The 9,451-nt window shown below is 34.0% G+C and overlaps 1 protein-coding gene across 3 annotated transcripts in view; it reads right to left on the bottom strand.

Moving 5' to 3' along the window:
• The window catches only part of LOC144967968 (small conductance calcium-activated potassium channel protein-like), a 137,754-nt gene that overhangs the window by 51,424 nt on the left and 76,879 nt on the right, over window positions 1-9,451 (bottom strand). The window contains exon 1 of one of the 3 annotated variants that reach the window (XM_078905795.1): window positions 3,402-3,427. The exons of the other annotated variants lie outside the window; for them this stretch is intronic. The gene's annotated coding sequence lies outside the window, so the exon portion shown is untranslated. Of the gene's footprint in view, window positions 1-3,401; window positions 3,428-9,451 lie in introns of those variants that run through there. 3 annotated transcript variants of the gene reach the window in all.

Here is a 9,451-nt window from a genome sequence, read left to right as displayed (position 1 = left end):
TAAAAATAGTTATGCCACCTTATGATTATATGTGTAACATAATCATTGCTTATGGATTGTCCGGAAGACTGGTTACACAATTCCTAGGAGTTTTGAACCGCAAGGAAAGGAGAGAGACATCGAGCGATAGAGAGAGAGAGCGACAGAGAGAGAGAGAGAGAGGGAGAGAGAGAGAGAGAGAGAGAGAGAGATACTTTTTAACTTTGAACCTTGTATATTTTATTGAAAGATCAATGGCCCATATCAATTACAAAATTAACATTCAATGAATCATGAACAAAAATGTTACCGTGACTGAATTCATTAATTGAAACATATCTACCGAATGCAAACTATTATGTCTATATAATACAAATATCTAAGCTCATACAATAAAATAAAAAATGGTATTTGCTTTTTTTTTTTTTTAAACATAGATTCATAAAGTCAGTAAAAGAATTAGACTGTAAGAAAAAATCAGAAATTTTTGTGTAAAAGTCAGATCAAAAGCTTTTTATTACAAGATTTAGTATGAATATGCTATAAACAACATTGAAAAAACTCTGAGATTGGTCAGATTGCTCGGTTGACATTGGTTAGTCATCGAGGAAAATATCATGAAAATAACAGGATTTTAAAAATCACGCCTGATATTTATTTTTTTCTTGTGCAATTTGAGACCCAAACACAAATGACGCCCAGGCACCTCATTGCCAATAACACCCAACAACGATCTCGATCAAAATATTGCCAAACATCATCCCCCGCTTACATCAACCATAGACCTCAACAACATCAGAGACATGGCATCAACAGGCAGGAATGGCGATTCCTCCACACAGAAAACATGGCCACTGAATACGCTAAGTCGGTCGACAATGGCAGCGAATAGCTTTAAGTCAAGTAAGTCTAAAGATATTTTTAAAACAGGAGTTAATAGCGCTCGCGCTCGCAAGATATATATATATATATATTATATATATATATATATATATATATATATATATATATATATATATATATATACAGAGAGATAGAGAGAGAGAAAGAAAGAGAGAGAGAGAGAGAGAGAGAGAGAGAGAGATTATCTTTCAAATATGTGAATTTCCTCTTGCAAAAGGTATCTTTACTTATCCGTGGCCTGCGCATGTATTATGCACGTTGCCTATAATAAGTCTCCACGACGATCTGTCCTCTGCCTCCCTCAAGTACCCTGAGTTTGTAGGAATGTTGACAGCCTCAAACTGGTCCGGAACGGGAACCTCTGACGGCCACGAGGCTTCCGATGTGCCCTCCTCGACATATATGGCTAAGAAAGCCCATTAATTTGCCTTTTTCTGATGGTTTTCACTATCTGTATGTATTTCCCATTTAATAGCAATTTTCTGTGCCACCACATTTCAAAAGCGTCCAGGCGGTGTTGGCATTGCTTGTCTAGACTCCATGTTTCAGACACGTAGAGGAGAGACGAGAGAACGTAACATTTCATCTGGATACAACAAGCTAAACGATAATTACGTTTATTTATAGTCAAAGTGATGAACTCTCAGTAGGCTTCTTTTGAGGACGAGAGATATCAAAGCGGATGTTTCTTAACATGAAATAATCAAATTTTGACCATTTTTACTTTTGACATAGTTAATGACCATACGAAATAAACCAAATTAGAGCAGCTATTTGCGGTTGTGTTTGTCTTTCACAGCAACATATTCTTTCTCAATCAATCTATCTATCTATCTATCCATCTATCTATCTATCTATCTTTATCACCCACTCACTCTCACTCCCACTCATTCTCTCTCTCTCTCTCTCTCTCTCTCTCTCTCTCTCTCTCTCTACCTCTCTACCGCTATCTCTCCTACCCTATTCAGCACACTCTTTCTAATTAATTCGTTATTGATGCCATCGGGGAATAATGAATATTCATATTTTGTTATCACTGTTCACCAAGCAACGTTTAGCTTCTTGGTAAATGAGAGAATGAGAGAGAGAGAGAGAGAGAGAGAGAGAGAGAGAGAGAGAGAGAGAGAGAGAGAGAAATTCTCCCTCCTGCCACTGCTAATGTTTTCGACTTGCATGGTGCCGCATGGAATATAAAGAACAAGTCTATAGATAGTATGCGCTTGGCTAAGAAGCTCATAACATTGCCATCCGGAAGTATAACGGACCAACACATAAAACTGTGTGTATACATGAACGTTTATAGTCTGGTTAATACAGTTTAGTGAGCATTACTCATAAATGCGGATGGCAAAAAACAATAACAAAGACCTGAGTGACGTCAACTTTGAACTATCTATAACCTGATAACTCCGCCGTACTCTAAAACAAGTCTCTCGTGGTTCAAAATTTTGGAGTGGGTGGTGCCTGCGTGTTAACAAATGTGCGGCTATGTGCTCTTGTAGTATGACACTCACTTTCTGATCGGAAGATCATGGATTCGAGCCTCGCGCGGCACATAGTTTAGTCTTTGGAAAAGGCCTTTACCACATTCTCTCCCCGTACTCAGGTGTAAAATGAGTACCTGGCCATTAACAGCGTTGTCTCTTTTCGAAGAAATTGTAATATCATCTAACAGGTGTCATTCCCGTCTTAAATGTTAAATGTTGCTGTTGGTCAGGGACCCTTGTAAAGTGCTTTGAGCACGTTTAGTGGAAATTGCGCTGTACAAAACGTTTTTAAATGTCTGATATTAAGAAGATGAAGGCGGAGGGATAGGAGGAGGAGGAGAAGATGAAGGAGGAGAAGAAGAAGAAGAAGAAGAAGAAGAAGAAGAAGAAGAAGAAGAAGAAGAAGAAGAAGAAGAAGAAGAAGAAGAAGAAGAAGAAGAAGAAAAGAAGAAGAAGAAGTAGAAGAAGAAGAAGGAGGAGGAAGAGGAGGAGGAGGAGGAGGAGGAGGAGGAGGAGGAGGAGGAGGAGGAGGAGGAGGAGGAGAAGGAGAAGGAGAAGAAGAAGAAGAAGAAGAAGAAGAAGAAGAAGAAGAAGAAGAAGAAGAAGAAGGAGAATGTTACTTAAAAGCACACTAATAAACAAACTACTTTTATAAATAGGCAATCAACGAAGCAAACAAGATTCAAATAATGAATAAAATAGTAAAAAAACGGCAATAATTGATATACTTCAACAAGTGGAACAAAATTCTATCCCAAAGGAGTTCATACAAAGATAAAAGCTTTGCTGTGTTATAATTATAGCTACTGAAATAAGTATATCGTGATAAGTTATTACATCCTACAATATTTACTTCGTGGGAGCTAATCAAACAAAATTAAAACTATTTTCTGCCGCTTTAAAACCTTTTATTATATATAATATGTCTACATTACTTTTACATACAGGGGCTGCGATTCACATAATGTTAAACATTATTTGATGATTTCATTTTCACTCCAAAAAAAAATATATTAAAACCATAATACGTACGTGAGGTGAATTTAAACTATCCTGGGGAACGCAAGCGGAAGAAAAAGAAGGAGAATAAAATTTATAAGCAAACTACAAATATATGCGAATGTAAACTCTCTAATGTGATTTGTAACCCCTTCACTCTTAATAAACAGGGATTATACTTGGCTTTTAGCGTAGGTCATATTGACAAGGATCTCTACAACTTTCCTAAGCTCGTGACGGATTCACACTCACTCGAATCAATAACATTACCGTAATTCGTCAAAACGCCCTTCAATACTTTGGTAGAAAACCTTTTTAATCCCTATCTATATTGATCGCTTAGAATGAATCCCAACTTGTGAAACAGGGCGGTAGCGTCTTAACTTCCTATTCAGGAGGTAACAAGTTCCATTGCCCGTCGGTCGTGCAACCTTGAGCAACTCATATCTCGCCCTAGTTCATTGTAGGTCGCTGTCCTGCGGCTAACGCCTGATTATTCCAGCCTTTTATTTGAATAGTCCTTACAGAAATATTTCCCCTTGGGTATGAATGAAGGTAATTTCTATCTTTACTATCTTTATTATTATTATTATTATTATTATTATTATTATTATTATTATTATTATTATTATTATTATTATTATTATTTTTATATTATATTATTATTATTATTATTATTATTATTATTATGATTATTATATTATTATTATTATTATTATATTATTATATTATTATTATTATTATTATTATTATTATTATTATTATTATGATTATTATTATTATTATTATTACTATTATCATTATTAATATTATTATCATTATTATTATTATCATCATCATCATCATCATCACCATCATCATCAGTATTATTATTATTATCATCATCATCATCATCATCGTCATTAATAATCATTATTTATTATAAGTCTTAAGCCCCAGACTTTAAGGAAGTCTTAGGTTTTAGGTTTATATTCAACTAGTCGAGGTTCACTTTAATCGACTGATATTAGAAGTTGGCCGAAAGTTAAAACAGCGTTTTGTCAATGTGTGGCAGAATACAGATACAAATTTGACCAGAGCATAGATCGACTCAGTCGATAAATAAATCAATTTACTCGGCGTTTCGCACATATTAAAACCCAATGTATTCAGATCACACCGTAAGTAAAAGAAAAAAATATTGTTTTGAAAAGGATTAACATCAATGAGAAATGTATTTTGATCCCTTTAAACATTTACTTTAACCTGAGAGAATCTATCTGCTTTATCTCCCTTGAAACTAACTCTTCCCAAAGATTAGAAGAAGAATTAGATTAGTCACCTTTTGCGGATTTTTTTTACTCAAGCTGTCGTTTTTAAATTCGAAGCCCCGAGCAAAAGATCAATGTCCAAATAGGAAGCAATAGTATAATTTATTATCGTGGTAACTTTTGCCTCCATGTGTTATGCCAGTATGTATATATATATATATATATATATATATATATATATATATATATATATATATATATATATATATATATATATATATAAAAGGAAAAATAATCTAATTCTAAGGACTGTGACAATTTGGAATAATCTAAAGTTTGAGACAAAAAATTCTAATTCAATTAATAATTGTAAGAACGCCATTGATAAAGAGCTTATCAACATAATATTTGATTTTGACGAATAATGCAACAGGCATTGGATATTATTTTGTTATCAATTATTGAAACTGTCAAATGTACAAGTTGGACATGTCAAATGAATGTAAATAGAGTTAATTATACTACGAATATTGAATATGACACTCATTTATGTATTTGAAATTTAATTCTCAATAGTATCAATTAATTGACATCATTGAATACTATTTTTATAATTGATATATTGTATCTATGCATAAGAGTTACACGGAGCAATTAAAGGTTTTTAGAACCTATTAGGTCTTACATGATACGATTCGATATTATTATAATCTTATTTAGTAGTAGTAGTAGCAGCAGCAGTAGTAGTAGTAGTAGTAGTAGTAGTAGTAGTAGTAGTAGTAGTAGTAGTAGTAGTAGTAGTAGTAGTAGCACTACTACTACTACTACTTCTACTACTACTACTACTACTACCACTACTACTACTACTACTACTACTACTACTACTACTACTACTACCACTACTACTACTAATAATAATAACACTAATACTTCTACTGCCCCATCTACTTGTTTTTCATATAATTTTACTTTCTCTCTCTCTCTCTCTCTCTCCCTCTCTCTCTCTCTCTCTCTCTCTCTCTCTCTTCTCTCTCTTCTCTCTCTTCTCTCTCTCTCTCTCTCTCTCTCTCTCTCTCTCTCTCTCTCTCTCTCTCTCTTGGGTACATGCACATATATGTAAGACATGTCAATGGTCGTTTTAGATTATTTCAGCTTTCATTGACCAGTTTATTACAAAGGTCAATCAATATTTAGCGTGGTCAGTGGTCAGTAACCGTTAAGAATATTCCTTTTCCCGGTGTTGCGTTCTTGTTAAGACACCTCAAAACATTTGCCCACTTGACTTGGATGTGAATTAACCAGTAGATGTTTGGCCAATCAAACATGGAATTTGTGACACACCTTGACACATGCTCGGACAAACATAGTTCGTTGTTTATAAACAATATCTTGAATGAAATCGACCTCTTTCTCTCCCTCTCTCTCTCTCTCTCTCTCTCTCTCTCTCTCTCTCTCTCTCTCTCTCTCTCTATCTCTGGTCATTGTTAATGTTTTTATACCGCGAAATTGGTAACGAGTTATCACACGATTTTCTCGATCATATTATAAGCGTGTAAGTGTTGGCTCGATTGATCAAGAGGTAGAACAGTGGGTATTTTAGTTAGACAAACACCATCGATAGTAAAACCTGTGTAGTAAGCTATGTTCACCAATCGCTGCCATTATTTATATTTTGACGTCTGTCCGAGAGGCGTGGTTATCTAAATGTCTATTAGGCATGGACGAAAATTGTAAGAGTATAAGTACCAATTTATTTCCTGACAAGCGACTTCTGATCGTACACAATGTTCATATTTCTATTAAAACGATTTCCCGTTTGATTCCCTGGCTTGGATTCAATATATCTAGCAAGAGGAAAGCAATTTTCTAGTTATAAAAGACCAGGCCAGGCAATATTGCTAACGACCATCAGCTGTCAATTTATACGTTGATATCAACGATGTTTGTTGTGTAATTTTGTTTGCCTTTTAGTGCCCTTGTTTCATGCATCTGATGTCATGCTCCAGATAAAATCTTTTCGCATCAGACATTATCATATCGAAATCGTAAAAATATCCAAAAAATATTATGCTATAAAAGGATGTTTGTTTAAAAAGTTGGGGTTTTTTTAGCCGAATTTTTTTTCAAATACTGAATCAGACAGGGTATACAGATCATCAAAATTGATAAATGTATCCTGTATGCAGGAACAATTAAGACTCAGAAATTGAGACAGAACAGCTGCCGCACACTGTCAAACAACTTTTCTATTATTTGACAGGAATTTTTTATAATTCATAATTGATACATTAAAATGACCAACGGCGACTTGTCAATACGTCACACGACCCAGATACTTTTTAGAAAAACACATTCTTTTGACATATTGAGACACCTTAATCAACTGGTATAACTGAGTTTAATTTTCCTGACCAAAGTCAAAATGACGCTTTTCCAAGTTTACTTCATCAGACAGACGCTGTTAACACAAATAACAAAATGTGGACGAACTGTGTTTATTTGGCATCGTTTTCTTCTGGTTTTGTTTTAACCGAAGATTCAGTTGTGATACAAAATGACCTAAGAGTTAACCAAACACAATCTTCGTTATTAAGCCTTTTCGCAAAGGCACCATTAGATTCCGTCTCCTAGGCATTCCATGTCTTAAAATTGTATTTGAGGTTTCCATAAATAACTTGGAAACTATTGTTGTTGTCTACAAATAAAAAAAGTCACGTCTTTAAAAATGTTGGACAGAAAACTAGTCCTTCAAATACCAATCGATTAAAGTGGCCCTCATCTTGTCGAAAGTTCTCTAACCTGTGACTTTAAGTAATCTCGGTTTATAGAGACTCTTATATCGTAGTCTTTCTCAAGGAATCGATTGATAAATATATATAGAGCCAACTATACAGAAAAAAGTGTGGAACGGGCACTTGTATCAATGATGATGATGAGAAAAATAGGGTATGGAGAAGTGCCAGAAGAAAAAAGAGAAGAAAAAGTCACGGGGTCAGTGCCAAACTCAGGATCCAATTGACACTACACCCTCCGCCTGGCCGGGAGAGAGAGGGCAGCGAGCGGTCACACAACTGACTGTTGACAGGGTGGCATTCTCCATACCCTATTTTTCTCATCATTAGAGCCAACTATAGTAGAATGAAGTTGACATCACTCAAGTCTTTGTTATTTTTTTTTTTTTTTGCCATCCACGTTTATGAGTAATTCTCATTTAACTGTATTACCCGGACTATAAAAGTTCATGGTTACACAGAGTTTTGTGTGTTGATCCATTATACTTCCGGATGTCAATGTTGTGAGATTGACAGTTAGACAGTTATTGGACTCAGCACATAATCATAACACTGACTGTATTATGGTAATCCCTGATTATGAGAAAAATATCCCTTGAGGCGGACAAAGAGATGTTTTCCTTTTTTTTTTTCTCTGATTACATCTTCCTTCCCTAACATTTGGGCAATTCATCAACATCCCCCACAACTTATAAAGAAGAAATATAGAACCTATTTAGTCTTAGTACCCAAACGCACTCAGTATTTTTGCATGCTTTTGTCGTTCATTAGATAAAATCTAAAAGTATTGTTTAAGTGAGTGGTGATGACTATGGACAATGTAAATCAGAATATTTACGTATTTAAAAATAAAAACACGCCTACAGGTTAAAGGTTTAATTGCAATGATCAATTTATTATTATTAATAATAATAATAATAATAATAATAATAATAATAATAATAATAATAATAATAATAATAATAATAATAATAATAATAATAATAATAATAATAATACTTTATTGCATCCCAAAAAGGAAATTTTTTGTACAGACGTGTTATAATTTACACATAAGATAAAAATACAATGGAAATAGGATGTATATATATAAAAAAGGAGCAGCTCTATAACCAGAGCTGCGCTTTATAATATGAATAATTTCAAACACTGTAAAATAGTTAAAACTGTCACTATAAATTGAAAATTGAAAAGATTGCAAAACAAATAAATTAATAAATTAATATTTATATTTTTTAAAAGTAAAAATGAGAAATAATTATATAAAATGATTATTGCTTGTTGTTATAAAGCCTAATACTGGACGGCAGAAAAGATTTTCGGTGTCTCTCTGTTTTCGTTGAAATAGAGAAAGGGCGACCACTTCTTTCTGACATAATAATTGATGGTCTTAGTGGATGATACTGGTCATTTAATATTTTTGTTATTTTATTTATACAAAATTTCTCGTATAAAAGATCTACATCGTCAACATCATTTATATAGCGTTTAATGGATTTTTTAATATTTGAATTTATTTTGTTCCTTTCCACTGCTAAGCAATTGCCTCCCCAAGCTGTTATACAAAATGACAAAACACTTTCGATGACTGCTCTATAAAATAATGTGCAGAGGGTTTTATCTATTCTAAACTGAGAGAGTTTTGATAAAAAATATGTACGTCTGCACATCTTATGCCTAATTATTTTCAAGTGTTCATCCCACTTGAGCCTGTCATCAATCGTTACACCAAGGTATTTGTAGTGAGGAACTCGCTGGACGAATTGGTCCTTTAATTTTAACGGTTCTATCGGTTCCTTCACTCTCCTAAAGTCAATCACTAGCTCCATTGTCTTGCTTATGTTAAGCTCTAGGTGGTGGGCATCACACCAAGACACAAATCTATCAATTTCTTGCCTATAAGCCACTTCGTTGCCATTTGTTATGAGGCCTTGAAGAGCGGTGTCATCTGCAAACTTTATTAAAGGTACACTCAGGTTTTGACTTCTACAGTCATTCGTGTATATTGTGAATAATACAGGGGACAATACACAACCCTGAG

Source organism: Berghia stephanieae, chromosome 3, assembly GCF_034508935.2.
Source record: "Berghia stephanieae isolate SIO BIC M18660-M18661 chromosome 3, UCSD_Bste_1.3, whole genome shotgun sequence".
NCBI lineage: Eukaryota > Metazoa > Mollusca > Gastropoda > Nudibranchia > Aeolidiidae > Berghia > Berghia stephanieae.
This window is presented reverse-complemented; position numbering and strand designations above follow the sequence as displayed.